Source organism: Diadema antillarum, unplaced genomic scaffold (assembly GCF_040938485.1).
Source record: "Diadema antillarum isolate AM-2024a unplaced genomic scaffold, OU_Dant_1.0 seq00001364_RagTag, whole genome shotgun sequence".
Taxonomy (NCBI): Eukaryota; Metazoa; Echinodermata; class Echinoidea; order Diadematoida; family Diadematidae; genus Diadema; species Diadema antillarum.
The window spans coordinates 17541-35000 of NW_027272126.1; the positions used below are offsets into that span (position 1 = coordinate 17541).

Here is a 17460-nt window from a genome sequence, read left to right on the forward strand (position 1 = left end):
CTTCATACAGAAGTATTTATGACGGGAAATGCAGGATGTCTGGATTGTATGAATGTTCCATTTTTAGCTATTCAAGCACAGCGCTGAAAACAAAAGAGTTTGCAAATACATGTATTATCACATTGTAGAATTCTATGTGGATCTGAATGATTTGTTATTCATAGTATTTGAAACATGAGTGCCCACTTCGTGATCATTTGCGGATATACTTGCGAAATTCCTCAATAAAGGGAATGAGAAGGTCAGGTTGGGAAGGATTGGTAACGTGGTATCCCCACTTTCATAACTTATACTTTTCATACTTTTTTCTTTTATAAAAATGATAAACAAGTTCACTGTTAGGTCGTCCTCCAACGTTTTCTGTGAATCTCATTTGATTTGCAGGTAATTATCAAGGATAGGCAAAAACTATGTAGTCAGTTATTTGTCATACTGCACTCTTCCTAGTTACAATGTAAGATTTCAATGACATTGGGCTGCAGCTGAAAAAATGTTGTTATTTGGGCACTTTATGTCTACAGTATCTAGACCTACTGAAAAAAAAAGTGGAGGGGGATATGTAGATATAGCAAGCCAAATAAAGTTCTCTCTTGAATTGAATGTGATATATTATTAACATATCTGTGTATTTCTTTGTGCGTGTTTACAAGATGTTATAACACCAAAGCATGTCTACTGCATTGATAGATGAGCGACCAAACAGAATAAAGCAGGATTGATAGAGTGAGAAAATAATGATCGATGATGCCTCTCATACAACCCACATGTATCACTGTTAGGATGGTGAAGATAACTGGCATTTTGTATAATATACATGTTTTTATAGACCATAATTTGCTTTGTGTTCCAATGACTATTTAAGCACTGTGGGTAAAGGTTGTAATTTCTTGTAATTTTTAGTTCGAGGTGCAGACACAAACAATTGTGACATAAGTTTTATGGGAACATGCAATTTTGTTTGCGTCGCATCGAATTGATACGATTCGAATATATAACTAGGCTAGGGATGTATGCAATGCTTACATTGTTTTCTTCTCATTTTCTTTGAAATGACAAAATTTACGACTACAAATGTATAAAATTCAAAAGATCGTTCTAACTGTCATTTCATTATGAGACCTGTGACTAAAGCAGCAGTGAGTGCATGTAAACGCATCCATTCTTCTCATCTTTTTTCCTTACTTTTCTTCAGAGTGGCTTTGTGAGGAGTCCTATCGTTCATCTTGGTGGAGATCTCAAATCCCTCTCACTTCTCAAACAGCTAAATGTGGTCTCCCTGTGCCCCAATGTGGAGAAGGTCTCTATTTACATAGATGATGAAAGCTCTTCCTCAGACATAGACAATGCGTGGCCGCTCTATTCTCACAACTTGGAGCTCAACCTGCAGGGTGTCATATCAGATGTTGTAAGCAACGGTCATTTACGCCAGTCCTTACTCGCACCACCTACAGTAACTAGGCTGTCTGTGACGGAAGTGGATGTGGGCAATGAAGAAGCCAAGAAGTTGATCAGATCTCTGAGCTCTTACCCTCATCTCAAGCATGTATCGTAAGTTTTAATAAAACCTAGTATCTCAAGCTTACTTTCATGCATTTTATTCACTTGACTTCAATTGTAATAACTTTCCATCCCACAGAAGGGTGAAATGAAATACAGAGCATGCATTACGCAAATGATATCAATTTGTCAATTTCCAAGAAATATGTATACATGATATAGCTTTGTTAAAGTTGTATTCCTCAAACTATTTCCATTTGCACAAACTTGCTTCGTTGGATGTCACTTGTGTATGATCAGTAAGTATGATAGATATCAATTCCACTTTTAAAGTCTGATCTGAAAATTAAACAATTATTATGCTCCAGAGAATTCTGTGTTACTTAATTTTGAAAGGAGTATGTCACTTTCTGTAGAGGAACGATCAAGGGAATATATAGGGTGTAAGAAGTCAGAATTCATATTACATTCTCACATATATTTTAGGAAGTAAAAAATACAGAAAAAAACGTGATGGTGCGTGTGTTCCTTTAAAATAGGGTTCCTTTAATCAAGACACATATAACTGGAAAGGTGTGAACTTTTGTTCGTCTTTTGGAGGAAGAGATTGGTTTTTGCATTAAAAAAATGTTTTAACAAACAAGAAAGAATAGGGCATTCATGAACGAAGAGGGATTGCCATTGAATATTGATACAGGTTTGTGATGCATTATATTGTTACGAAGCAGTTAAACGAGCGCATCAATAATGACTCGCTGGCTACTTGTAGATACTGTTCGCTTACCATAAATACCCAGCATCACACGGATCAATGTACACATTGCTTTTGTTGTTTGTTTCTTTGTTTGTTTTAATTCAGGCTGATCAGATGTAATACCTCAGAGGATCTTGACCCATTTTGCAGAGAAGTCAACGCAGAAGGGAGGCTTCTCATTTCAGTTGAGCACGGAAAACCAAGTATGCATCCCAGTAAATATAGAATGTGTATATAAAAAAGGTAATCCAACTTTGGACGGCTACCATTTAATACGTGTCAGCTATGGAGAGCATAATGTTGATTGTGAGGAAAGAGGAATTCTTCCCCTTTCCATTGATACCTACAATGTAACTATGTTTACAAATGTCACGCAAGACAAGCACATAACCTTTAAAGCCAATAATGACAAATTGCTCTTTTTCCAAGTTTGAGCGTCACGTGAAGAAACAATGCAAGTCTCACTGAATGGATGAGATCTGTCAATGAAAGTTACCAAGTAAACAGGCCTGCCTGTCCGAATGCAGGTTTATGTTTAGTGTTCCTTCTAACATATTTTTTTTTTATTTTTGTGGTCCACAACCTTTAACATGGCCACCTGTCCAATAACGTCGTTACTCCCACTTAGGCCAACCAACACAGTCCATTTTTCTCTGTTCATATTCAACTTATACCTTGCAGCACAAACCATGTCTAAAATATGAAGAGAGATAATGGATAATGAGTTAGCCTTTGTGAGAGTGACCAAGTTATCTACAACGGTGGCCATGTTGGAGGTTATGGACCATAAAAGTTTAGGACAACCCCAAACACAAATCTGAATTCATACAGGCCGGCCTGTTAATTTGGTCACTTTTATTGACAGATCTCATCTATTCATCAAGGACACTTCATTATTCCTTCATGTGACACTCAAACTTGGAAAAGTGCAATTTGTCATTGTTGTCTCTAAAGTTCATGTGACAATTACGCAAGGCATTTGTCAACATAACCAGGTAAGAGGAAGACTTCTTCTTTCTTCACAACCACCACTGCACTCTCGATTAGTGACAATTATAAAATGGGAGCCCTCCAAAGCTGGGTGACTACTTTTTTCTATACGCTCTGTAGATGTAGTATTATACCAAATGCAATTCTGTGCAATCTGTATTTATCATCATCTTCGAACTATTTTTCCTCATCATATCTGCGTCCTTCAGGCAAACTGATTTAGATATTCACAAAACCACTCCCCTAAATGTAAATGTGTACGCATACAATTAAAGATCTGAATATAAGAACGACCCAAGTAGGCTAAGTGCAATTTTTGGTCAAATTCAGTTTGACATGGGAAATTGAAGCTTATGCATGGATTCATCTTGTGTATGAGTGATAAATCCTAATTACCCCCGGAAGTGCCTGAAATGAATGAGTGAAATTTTATATTAATATAGCGCCCTCTCTCATCGCTTCTCTCATCTCATATAGCAGCCTATCCTGTATCGCACGAAGTGACCTCTCCACAATTAATGTAAATGTTAATTGCCATAATGATAATTGTATATGTTCTAATTTGTATATACAATGTTGCCTTTCCATCACAGTTGAATAGAATATTATTGGACAAATAGAAAAGATATGAAGGTTTTTTTTTCTTTTTTAAAGTTTACTCGAAATAGCCTTCCATGAACTTGGGTCATTCTTATATTCAGATACTCAGTTACATGTTTGTGTGTGTGCATTTGTGTACTCGGGCATAAAGCAAAGCAAAAAAAAAAAAAGAGCACAAATTGTTTTAGTCATGACATGTGCCAGCTAAAACTTTGGTCTATTTGAGGATTTGTTTTTTAATGTGTTGTCACAAAAAAAAAAAAAAAAAATCATAGAGAGCTTTATGCAAATGGGCAATTCCACGTTACTCACGTTACACTTTTTAGGCGTCTCTGCATATTGTAATTGTCATATTTTTTATACTGGAAGGTTTGACATACTCTCTGTTGTACAATAGATGCACAAGTCCTTAGTCTACCATGCAATATTAATAGAATTTTGCTAACCACATCCATACCGGAAATAAAGACAAAATACTTTCGTTACTCACGTTACACTTTTTGGGACGACATAAAAAGCCAACATGCCTTTATTCAAAAAGTGTCCTCATACTGTGCAGTATTTCAAACAACTGTTGTATGATTTATATAACTCATGTTGGGGTACTCAAATATAGGGGGTCAAAATTTTGAGAGCATTGGAAATATTTGACAGCGATAGCAAAATCGTCGTTACTCACGTTACACGTTACTCACGTTACATATTAGCTCATAATCACTACCACATAACTGACCACGAGAATTAGCTGGAAACTAAATACTTTTGATATATCTAACCTTTACAGATGTTTTGTCCCTAAAATAAAACAATATTGGCACTCTTTCATACTTTTCCCACTATCATACGGTCATATATTCCGCATACTTTACTTTTATCAGAATCCGAGTAACCACTATAAACCGAATGCAAGAAAATATAAAGTAGTAGATACTAGTTCATGCAGTGAATTAAAATATTATCCTTCTATTCCCTTTCACAGGAACTTAAATGTAAGTAGTTTTAATCATGAGTGGAACACTTGATTTCATAAATTGTAAACTACTTTAGAAATATGTACAGTACATATGTCTACAAATTTCATCCAGCTACTGTTACCAGTGTGGACTTTCCTCTCTATGTCAGGGCTGCCAACTCTCGTGCAATTAGCATGAGACTCACGCAATTCATCAAATATTAACTATCTCTGATAAAAGAATTCTCACACTTAACCCCCAAAACAGCATGTAAAAAGAAAAAAAAAGTAATGTCCCTAAAATTCCTGATTATCCGAACATGCAATTATGCCCATGCCCAAACTTTCGAGATTTTCCCACAGGCAAATCTTCTCTATGGCATGTGTTGAAATCTTTACTAGAGTATGCACCAAATCCACCAGTTAAAATGCAAAATTGATGAAGTTCACTCCAGTGAAAAGGGGGGAGGGGAGACAACCCCCTTCCACACCATCCCCAACCCCCTCCCCACCACTGTCACTTCGATTAGTCGCTTGCTTACTCACACTTCACTCCAAATTCTCACTCTAGGTTGGCAGCCCTGCTATGTACAGTCTTAATAACTGATCTACCTCTTAACCCAAAAATATTCTTGTATCTTCTGGTAATGGTGAATTCTAACTTTGAGTAGGTTATTGTAGTTAAGCAATTGTCATTATTTGGGGTTGATAATCCCAGAGAATAATGTATAAAAAGCTGTAACACTGACAATTCTCGTAAATGTCTTAGACACACATGTACAAAACTGTATGTGTATTTACCAACTGCCAGAAAATGATTATTGTTAACCCCCCCCCCCCCCCCACTCAAAAAAAAAAATGAAAATGGCATTGTAAAAAGAGACAATGCCAACTCTTGCTCAAAGTTACATAAGATATAACAGATTTTTGTTAATCTATTATGCTTACAATTCATTTGTAAATTGCATCGAGATGCAACATTAATTCCCATTTGTCTTATGATTGCTCCATTAACCAATTTCCCAAATTGTACAAATTACAACCTTAAGCATTTAAAAAAAAATCAAGTTGGTTCTAAAAGGGATTTAAAGTTATCCATAGCTGATATCTGAAACGATATAATGTAAGGCTTAGAACTTATCAAAAAAATAATAATTTCCATGATTATTAGCCACATCTGGTTCGTTTAGTTTGCCAATCAAGATTTTCTTTGGATAGCAATTGTGTTTAGCCTATTAGATAACAACCAATTCAAGCAAGGTCATGTAAGGTTATTTGTGACCCTGCACCTCAAAACAAACAAAAAGTCGCCAGACATGAAATTTTAGTTAAGACCATATTCTGAAAGAGCAGACTTTAAGCTTTAAAATGATGTATAACTCAAATCAAATGGACTCTCCTAACATATCTAAATATCGGAAAGAAAGCACAAACTCAGGAAAAGTGTGAACTGAGAAAAGAGGCTCTGAAGTACAATGTCTATTCAAGCGCTTAATCTTTACCAAACCGTGCTGGCTGTGAGATGAATGGGACAAAAAAACAGGAAGTAAACCACCAGAGTAACAACAATGAAGGGATTATTAGATTAAACTGAAATTAAGCATTCCTCATTAACACATTCTGTCCATAATTAATGCCAACTTTCAAAGCAGTAGCACTATCCTTTCAAAAGTTAATTGAGTTGAAAATGAAGAGTGTGGACAAGGTTTCTCAGAAATGAAAAAGGGATTTCAAAGACACACCTAATCACACTATTCTACCAAAAATGCTCAAGATAAACTGCTAAAAAAACACACTTTTCTGCCCGTTTTATGGCACCAAATTTTAGCGTAATGAAAAAGAAGACCCGCTCTTTCAGAAAATATGAAAAAGTCAAGTTCGGCTAGGTTGACCCATTTCACTTATTTTCAGTCCTCACGCAAGATCAGTGTGTGCGACTTTATGTTCGTTTTGAGGTGCACAGTCACATTTACAAGACCATACACTCTTTATGCTCCCTCAGCTTACTCAAGTCACACAAAAAAAAATTTTGCTGTCATTGGTGTAGAAATATATTTGTATTTCGTGATTTTTTTGTCGTTACTCACGTTACACCCTTGTTACTCACGTTACATTGTTACTCACGTTACAATTTTTGAACCTCTCTCATTATAATACAACTGCATGTACACAACTCTTTCACCATTTTTCATATTAGGTAGAGGCAGTATGAAGAGAATTTCCATTGGCAATTTCTAAATCCCAGGGAATATTAAGATATGAAACTATTTGAGTATTTTCGTTACTCATGTTACATTAGTTTTAGCAGTTTGGCAGTATGCATTCTACCAATTCATGGGGATACGGATCATTTTTTCCTCACTGACAACTAGTAACTGATACCCAATACATCATAAAAATCAACAAATCAATTACATACCATTCTTTTATATTCTATGGATTCAACTTAATCATTCAAGTACATTTCCAATGTAATTCTCAATGAAAATGTAATTTGACTTTAAAGTGTAATATCTGCCATTCTGGAGGTATATTAGTGTAAAAAATGGCTGTTCCATATGCCCAGACGTATACTGAACAAGATAAAATAGGTGGCAAGTTTCAACGTAACAATTTATTTTTTCACCCCATGACACCAATCTCATGGAATTGCCCAAATGATTTTTTTTTCAATGTCTTCTGTAACTGCTGAGTAGAAAGTGTCAGCATTAATAAAAATATTGATAAAGAAGTCAGACTTCAGGATACAATGACTCAGGTGCTTTCATCTAATGTTGATATCGCAGACTAACTGTCATCACCATGCAATTCAGTACTGCATCAGAAAAATACAGGTGCAAGTGGGATATCAAACAAATTTAGAATATTTATGTGTTTGCTTTGTGCTGCTGTATTCAGTCTAAATTCTAACGTAACCAAGCGAATCCGTGTGTGTGTGTGTGTGTGTGTGTGTGTGTGTGTGTGTGTGTGTGTGTGTGTCTGTGTGTGCGCGCGCCCGCTAGAAATCATTCAGGGCTCACCATCAGGTTTAGGTATGATCTATGAGGCATCCACATAAAGACAATTTGTAAAAATCCCTGAATGCCCTCAATAGATCATAGAAGACTTAATTCTTTCCCCCTGCAGACCATATTTTGAATCTCTTTGTATTGGGCGTTTATTCAGCCCTTGGGTTCATTAGTCTCTGATTTTAACCCCAATGCAAATTCTGCTAATAAGATTGCTAGACAAAAATTTATGGAGATTGTGGGTGAAATTGTCTACAAAATTGTGCTCCAATCTCAGATATACAGGGGGTGGATCCAGGCATTACGTAGAGGGGGTGGGGGTTGGGGGCGCAAACAATTTTATCTGATGCTACTTCCGGGTTTCATTTCATTTTCTTTTCTTTTTATTTCTGTAGTTTTAACAACAAACACAGAGGTGGAGCGTGCCAGGTGCGCCCCTTTGGATCCGCCACTGGCTACAAATTGTATGCAGACTTTTAAGTTTGTTTGTTTGTTTGTTTGTTTGTTGTTGTTTTTATATATGTGACTGTGCACCTCAAAACGAACATAAAGTCGCACACACTGATTTAGCGTGAGGACTGAAAATAAGTGAAATGGGTCAACCCAGCCGAACTTGACTTTTTCATATTTTCTGAAAGATCGGGTCTTCTTTTACATTATCCTAAAATTTGGTATCATAAAACGGGCAGGAAAGTGTGTTTTTTTAGCAGTTTATCTCCAACATTTTTGGTAGAATAGTGTGATTAGGTGTGTGTTTAGAATCCCTTTTTCATTTCTGAAAAACCTTGTCCACACTCTTCACTTTTAACTCTAATAACTTTTGAAAGGATAGTGCTACTGCTTTGAAAGTTGGCATTAATTATGGACAGAATGTGTTAATGAGGCATGCCTAATTTCAGTTTAATCTGATAATCCCTTCATTGTTGTTACTCTGGTGGTTTACTTCCTGTTTTTTGTCCCATTCATCGCAGAGCCAGCGCGGTTTGGTAAAGATTAAGCGCTTGAATAGACACTGTACTTCAGAGCCTCTTTTCTCAGTTCACACTTTTCCTGAGTTTGTGCTTTCTTTCCAATATTTAGATAGGTTAACAGAGTCCATTTGATTTGAGTTATACATCATTTTAAAGCTTAAAATCTGCTCTTTTAGAATATGGTCTTAACTAAAAATTCATGTCTGGCGACTTTCTGTTTGTTTTGAGTTGCAGGGTCACGTATGTGCATACTGTTATAACATGTTGGAACAATCCAAAGATTCAGAGCTCCCGTAGTCGTGATGGTGAAAATCAACGACGTAGACAGAATCTTGCCACGGACATTGCTGTACCGGACAGACGTTCTACAGCTGCTCTAAGTGAAGATTGGTAATACACCAGCTTGTGACAATCCTGCATCCGATGTTGGCCAGAATCTTTTATTTCTTTATTGCTTTTGAGTATTATTGTATCCTAAGATGTAAAGATATTCTTTGTAATGTATGTGCTATCATTGTGTGTAATCAGTTGTTTTATGGAAATTTTCATTGCCCAGTGTGATTGTTATCAATTGTGGTTTTATATGTTTACAGTCAATCATTTATTGACGATGTGTCTAATGTCGGCAAAAAAAGCAAAGAAAAGCAAAATGTGCTCAAAACAAGTTATATGTTGGATGTGATGGTTTGATGTTGAATTATTCAAACCAAGACAAATCAAGACTCTGTGTTCGGCTTTTCTGCAATGGTGTTTGACTTGGTTCCATGATATTGCCACCGCTGTGCTCTCTTTGAACACAGAAGCAGATTTGACCTCTGACCTATGTAAATTGTCAGAACTCTTGTTATTGTTTCATTCTCCTAGGTGAAAGTATGGTCCCTGTTTCATAATGTGTGTTGAGCATGACAATTAATATAATGGTTACTTGGAATGTGTCAGGGCCGGCGGAACCGGGGACCGGGCAGATGAAGAAACCCGGAAGTGGGAACAGAAAATTGTGCTACAGGGTTGTTTGTTTGTTTGTTTGTTTGTTTGTTTGTTTGTTTTTTTTTTTTTTGGGGGGGGGGGTTGTGTGTGTGCTTTTTTTCTTCTTAGCTGATGATTGCCATGGGAACTATTATTATGTTTTTTTTGTGTGTGTGTGTTTGTGATGTATAATGTATTTTGTAAGGCAGCTCACCACAAGCTCTGCTTTTTTGAGGTTCTGCCTTCCTTGTACAATAATTTCATGCATGTGATTTCCTACATGAAAAAGATGGAAAATAAACGTTTCACAAACTTGAAACTTGAACTTGAAACACGGAAGTGACATCAGAAATGATAAACTGTTCCCCCCCCCCCACACACACACACACACACAGACACGCAAACACTTACCAAAAAAGAAGAAAAAACGTGGCGCTGGCCGTGTACAATTTGTATGTTAATAGTGTCATATGTTTTCGGGGGAAATGATTTCAGACATTCTTGAGACAACTGAGAATTTGATAAACTCACAATTTCCAGTTACATGCAAATGTACAGGGTTTTTTTTTTTCGTTCTATTCATTATTTTCCTTTCTGTTTAGTCACACATTATGGAGGTTTCTTGAGCTTTTGAAATGAAGAAATGAAAAATAAAAGCCCAATTTATCATTGTAAATCAACACATATATATCACTTTTAGCTGCACTGTGCAATGGTTTGACAGTATCATTAACTCTTTCCTTTATCGTAAGCACTTGATGATTTTAATATTCCAAATCTGTTGGAGACTATAAAAAAAATCAAAAATACATGTGTTTAGTGTGATCAACTGCAATCACAACGTTTACTGTTTGAAAGGAGGTCATCACCTATGATTCTTCTATCTATCTTAATCTATTTGACATTATGCTGCTTGGACGAAACATTCTGAAAGCAGTTTCCCAGTTTAGGTGAGTTGATATTGCTGAATACTGCATGTTTCATTGTCATAAGACTTTAACGTTGATCATGTTAATATCTGAATGCAGAGCTGTAGATGGAAGTTTGAAATGGAACACTTTGTATTATTCTCTTGTACATCATACACGTACTTGCAATGCACATACTACATGCCAGGTTGTAAACTATATTGTAATCTGATAAGGTTTCACTCTGTGAATATGCTAGGTTTTTTTTTTTTTGACATTTAAATGTGTTGTCATGTGACATATTGTTATTGGCATATAATGCAAACTCCAACCATTCAGACTCCGACCATTCAGTTTACTCTGTAGCTTAGCTTTGTTCTGTGGAGAATGGTAATGTGTATTTTTTGTCTGAAGATTGTGTACTTCTTTAAATAAAAAGTAAACAACTATGACTGGATATAATCAAATCATACACGTACGTGTTCATGCTGGTACTTAAAGTTTACACAAGTATAGGTGTAAATTTCTAAAAGCATCATGACCGCAATATATAAACAACCATTCATTATACCTTTATCTCTACTTCTGCAGAAATGTTTATTTCAATGCACTTATTACTGTACTGTGTGTTATTTGGATGAATGGATGGATACTGAAAGTGGCTGCATTTGATCATTGGAGGTACACTGCACGTCATCTCACTATCTGTGTTAATAATGACTCTCTCACATCTCTGCTGCTTTGTCAATCCAGAGTGTCTAATACATTATGCATGGAATTGGAGATCATTTTATTATGGTCTATTTGAGTCACTTGTACATGTATAATATGTTTTGCTATTTCTCTTTGTTATGCAAATAATGTTAAATAGTTACAACTGTACATGTGTCAAGTTAAAGACACCATTGAATATGTATACAATATCTCCTCCTTTGGTGCAAGTAAATGTAGGTTTTTGCACTAGACAGTGTATTTTATAAAGTCAAACTGGTGATGTGGATGACACTTGAAATTGTGATCTACAGATTTTGTTGAAAGTTCTGACTGGCGAAGCTCATAAGCAAACACTGAGAAATTATAGCCCATAGAATTTCACATTCTTCTACACAATGTATGCATGATATGCCTAGGGTTATTTGAATAGGTTTTCCATTTTCATGATGTTGATATAATGTATTTTGTATGATTCAAAACTAAAAATATCAATATTGATATTAATCTGCAATGAATATGTATCAGTAAAAACTGAGCTGAGAAGTGAAACATGCTCTTTTCGGAAGTTGTTATTGTCCTCTCATTGTCTATGCGTTGTTATCATATATAGTGGAAGTAGTTTGTAAGTTTACATCAAAATGTGTAAATAGCATATTAATCTACTGTAAAATATTTGGATTAATGTCGCTTGAGTGAATGTAATTTGTAATATAATTTGTATAACTTTCTCTCTCTCAACGACAGCAAGAGGGAAATGTGGTAATAGAAAGTGCAAGAAATTGAAGTATGCGACAATAATACCAACTCTGAAGTGGAGGTAATCGTAACACCATTGTAACATGGAATTAAGTTATTCTTCTTTGTATAATACCAGGTTGTGATACATACATGTATCATTTGGCGGTATACACATTTTTATTTGTGATCATTTAGCGATATGGGATTGAATTTAGAAGTCCGCCGAATAGGAGGACACAGGAAAGACGTAATGCAAATGTGAACTTAGTGTTTGTGACTTCTAGGACAGCTGACTGATCCTGAATTCATTTGGTAAAACCCAGAGCTCGTAATGTCCTCTTGCTTACTTTTAATAACACATTTTTTCATATTTTTTTCGTAGATTTCATATTTCTGGCTGTGATAGAATATCAGAGGTGATGCATTGTACTCGTTAAATCGTTACCATGAGCTTTTAGCAAGAGAAGATAATTGTACTTGAAGGATAGAATGGAAACGTTGCACTTTATTACAGTCTTCCTAGAAATTTAAGCAGAATGTGTTATGGAAATAATGATTAATGCCGTCATTTCCTTCTTGTACAGGCGAGGACTGTGTTGTATATTATGTAAATGTGAAGTTACGTGTAGTTTGATGTTATAGAACAATCGGACATCATGTTGAAAATATCTCTCCTTGTGTCTGCTAGTTTAAAGAGGTATATCAAAAAAATGTAAATGAATTTTGATGTTGTACTTGTTATGAGTTAAAGTGTTTTGTGAAAATCTTCACAAGGGTAAGCAATTATCAAATGAATTCAAGCAATGTATCCAATGTAAACTTAGCCTACCTTGTTCCATCACATGAGGTTCATTGTAGTGTATTTTACATGATTCTAAATTGTAAACAAAAACAATGTTGATAAGTGATATCAAATGTCAATGATTATATCTCAGCCGAAAACAAAATGAAACATCCTTTTTGTATATATATTGCTGTAATTGATTGAATAATTTTCTACACGTTTGTAAAGTAGTACACTATCGATTTCTATTTTGCATGTTCATCGCTTTGTGTTGATAGCATCTAAAATAGCCATTGTATGCTCATTCGTATATAAAATTTCTATCATTGAAGGCATTATAATCGGGTTTTTTTCAGTCATAGTCATGTGTAATAATTATTTCAATAGGGAACAGTAGAATGACTAAATCAAGAGTAAATAATGCAATTCAATAATACATTTTCCCAGTACATGTAGTGATACGCAATCGCTAAGCTCATTAAACAAGACTGCTCCAGCTAATTACCTTCGTAGCATCTCTACGATATACGTGTGGGATGACACCATGAGTGAACGATGCGGATATTAAACCAATGTGTATGGTTTGTTCAACCACTATTTTATAGTAGCCATGGTGATACAATCAATTCAAGCTCGATATATGATGGAGGGGCAGGAGGGTGTTTTAATAGTTTGACAAACGCATGACTATAAAGTGCGTGCCTTATTATGCCACGGAAAGAAACACACAGGACGCCCTGCAAAGACGGACTTAATCCCGTATAAAGAATTTAACTCAAACACGTTCATTATGACTGTTTATCAGTATACTTCAACAAACTGGTTAGCATTTTAGGAATTTCCCTTGTATGCGAATATGACTGAATTTATCACTTTTTATCGACATACTGTAACCATTTTTCATTGTAACAGGAGATATTATGTCCTTTATGTATCGCGCATATTTGGGTATTACAAATTGAGTACATTTATACATGTAGTCACTTTGATCGTATGTTGTGAAAACGATGAAAATGCATACTCCCATTATTCAAGAGAATGTAGCGTAGTAGCTCGTAGTAATAAATCTTTTGATCATATATGTTGTGGTCAACTGGTTTTGATTATTAACCGAATCAGTTTTTTTTTTCCCGTGATATTATTGTTTTATGACTTTCTCTATATTTTGTAAACCAAGAATGTAGCCAATGTGTTCTTGTTTTGTCTATGACTTCTGTATACATAATCAGTCTACCAGTCTATTTACTGTGTTTATGGTATTGTGCATAGCTATTCATACAATCACTGAAAACTCACTAGTTAAAACAGCTATGCTCAAGTGTTATTTGAAAGTAAAACTCAGACTTATACTTAAGTATAGGTGTAAATTTCTAAAAGCGTCATGGCCGCAATACATAAACAATCATTCATTACAATATACCTATATCTCTACTTCTACAGAAATGTTTATTTCAATGCACTTATTACTGTACTGTGTGTTATTTGGATGAATGGATGGATATTGAAAGTGGCTGCATGTGATTATTGGAGGTACACTGTACGTAATCTCACTGTTTGTGTTAATAATGACTCTCTCACATCTCTGCTGCTCTGTCAATCCAAAGTGTCTAATGCATTATGCATGAAATTGGAGATCATTTCATTATGGTCTATTTGAGTCACTTGTACATGTATAATATGTTTTGCTATTTCTCTTTGTTATGCAAATAATGTTATATAGTTACAACTGAACATGTGTCAAGTTAAAGACACCATTGAATATGTTTAGAATATCTCCCCCTTTGGTGCAAGTAAATGTAGGTTTTTGCACTAGACAGTGTATTTTATAAAGTCAAACTGGTGATGTGGCTGACACTTGTAAATTGTGATCTACAGATTTTGGTTAAAGTTCTGACTCACTAGGCTGATAAGCAAACACTGAGAAATTATAGCCCCTAGAATTTCACATTCTTCTACACAATGTAAGCATGATTATGCCTAGGGTTATTTGAATATGTTTTCCACTTTCATGATGTTGATATAATGTATTTTGTATGATTCAAAAGTGAAAACAATAGATTTCAGTAACTGATATCAATCTGCAATGACTATATATCAGTTGAAATTGAAGTGAAAGGTGGAATGCGGTCTTTTCGCAAGTTGTAATTACCTTCTTATTGTCTATTCGGTATACTCATATACATGTATAGTGGAAACATTTTGTAATTTTTATATCAAAATGTGTAAATAGAACAATTTTCTTTTAAGGTTCTGAACGTAATTTGTTATCTAATTTGTATGACTTCCTCTCTCTTTAGACAGCAAGGGGGAATGTGGTGAGAGAAAATATATAACATGATGAACATGAAGAATATGACAACAGAGCAACTCTAAAGTGCAGCTAATCGTAACACCATTGTAACATGGAATGAATATGTTGTTCTTTGTCTAATTTACTAGCTTGTGATACATAATGCATCGTTAGGCGTTCAACACATTTCTATTTGTGGTCATTTAGCGATATGAGTTTGAATATAGAAGTCCGCCGAATGGGAGGACACAGGAATGACGTAATGCAAATGTGAAATGTTTGTGCATTAGGACTGATTGATGCTGACTTTATTTAGTAAAAACCATAGCTAGTAATGTCCTCTTGCTCATATTTAATAACACAGTTTTATTTGCATGGTGTATGTGTAGATTTCATATTTCAGGCTGTGATAGAATATCAGAGATGATGCATTGTACTTTTGAAATCGTTAACATGAACTTTTAGCAAGAGAAGAGAATTATATTTGTAGGAAGGAAGAGAAACGTTGCACTTTATTACTGTCTTACTAGAAATTTAAACAGAAGTGTGTTTGTGAAATAATGATTAATGCTGTGGTTTCTTTCTTGTTTAGGTGAGGACTATGTTGTACATTATTTAAATATGATGTGACTTATTTTGATGTATGATGTGACTTATTTTGATGTTTTAGGGCTGTTGTACATCATGCTGAAAATATCTCTCCGTGTGTCGTTAACGAGGTATATCAAAAAAAGAAGAATGTGAACGAATTTGATTTGGTGAATTGCTTGTTATGAGTGAAAATGGTTTGTGAAAATCCTCACAAGGGTGAAACATTATTTCATCAGATTTTAAGCAATGTAACCAATGTAAACACATAGCCTAACTTGTACCATCACGTGAGGCTTATTGTAGTGTATTTTTGCATGATTCCAAATTGTAAATAAAAACAATGTTGATAAATGATGTCAAACGTCAATAATATCTCAGCCGAAAACAATTATGAAACATACTTTTTGTATGTTGTTGTACTTGATTGAATATTTTTTACACGTTTGTAGTATAGTGCATTATAGATTTCTATTCTGTGTGTTATAGCTTTGTGTTGATAGCATGTAAAATAGCCATTGTATGATCATTCGTATACAAACGTATTTTATCATTAAATGCATAATAATCGGATTTTTGTGCCATTATAGTCATGTAGAACAATTATTTTACTAGGGAACAGTGGAATGACTGAATTAAAAGTAGATTGTGCAATTCAATACATTCCCCCAATACATATACGAAATCTCCAAGCTCATTATCTAAACATGAGTGCTCCAGCTAATTCCCTCTACGATATAGGATGACACCACGAGGGAACGATGATAACATTCAACTAATGTGCGGTATACACTGTGGTTTGTTCACCCATTTTTATATGGTAGCCACTGTGATACAATCAATGCAAATTCGATATCTGATGGAGGGGCAGGAACGTGTTTTTATAGCTTGACAAAGACGTGACTATGAAGTGCCTTATTATACCCTGGATGGAAACACACAGGACGCCTTCCAATGACGGACTTGATCCCGTGTAAGGAATTTCAATCAAACGTAGTCATGACTGTTTATCAACATACGTTAACAAACTGGAATAGCATTTTACGAATTTCCCTCCTATGCGAATATAGGTTACTGTACTGAGTATCACATGGTCTTTTTTGTCGTCATACTGTAACCATTGTACATTGTAACAGGAGAATAGTTTCCTGATATATCGCGCATATTATTTGTGTAGATTACATTATTGAGTGCATTTCACTTTGATCGTATGTTGGGGAAAATTGAAACTGTATAATCCCATTATCCAATAGAGTATACCGTAGTAGCATGTAGTAATACATCTTTTGCACATGATTATGTCGTGGTCAACTGGTTTTGATTTAACCGATTCAGTTTTTTTTTATATTGTTTAATGATTTTTCTATATTTTGTAAACCAAGAATGCAGCCAGTGTGTTCTTGTTTTGTCTTTGACTTCTGTATACATAATCAGTCTACCAGTCTATTTACTGTGTTTATGGTATTGTGTATAGCTATCCATACAATCACTGAAACCTCAGCTGTAAAAACAGCCACGCTCAAGTCTCTTTTGGAAGTAAGACTCACACTTGTCAGTGTACATTACTGAATGCTGATCAAAGATCTTTAATTTGAATCAGCAATCTCTATATTCTCGGTATGATTGATTACAGCGCATACAATACATGTACATAGTCATGTACTTTATCTGGAAATATCATGCAGTGTGTAATACTATCC

The 17460-nt window shown here is 35.0% G+C and overlaps 1 long non-coding RNA gene across 1 annotated transcript; it reads left to right on the plus strand.

The window, feature by feature from the left end:
- The first annotated feature begins 1491 nt into the window (after positions 1–1491).
- On the plus strand, positions 1492–9165 carry LOC139708646 (uncharacterized). The gene is made up of 3 exons (XR_011709378.1): positions 1492–1548; positions 2357–2454; positions 9053–9165. It is a non-coding gene; the product is annotated as an uncharacterized lncRNA (long non-coding RNA).
- The last annotated feature ends 8295 nt before the right edge of the window (positions 9166–17460 follow it).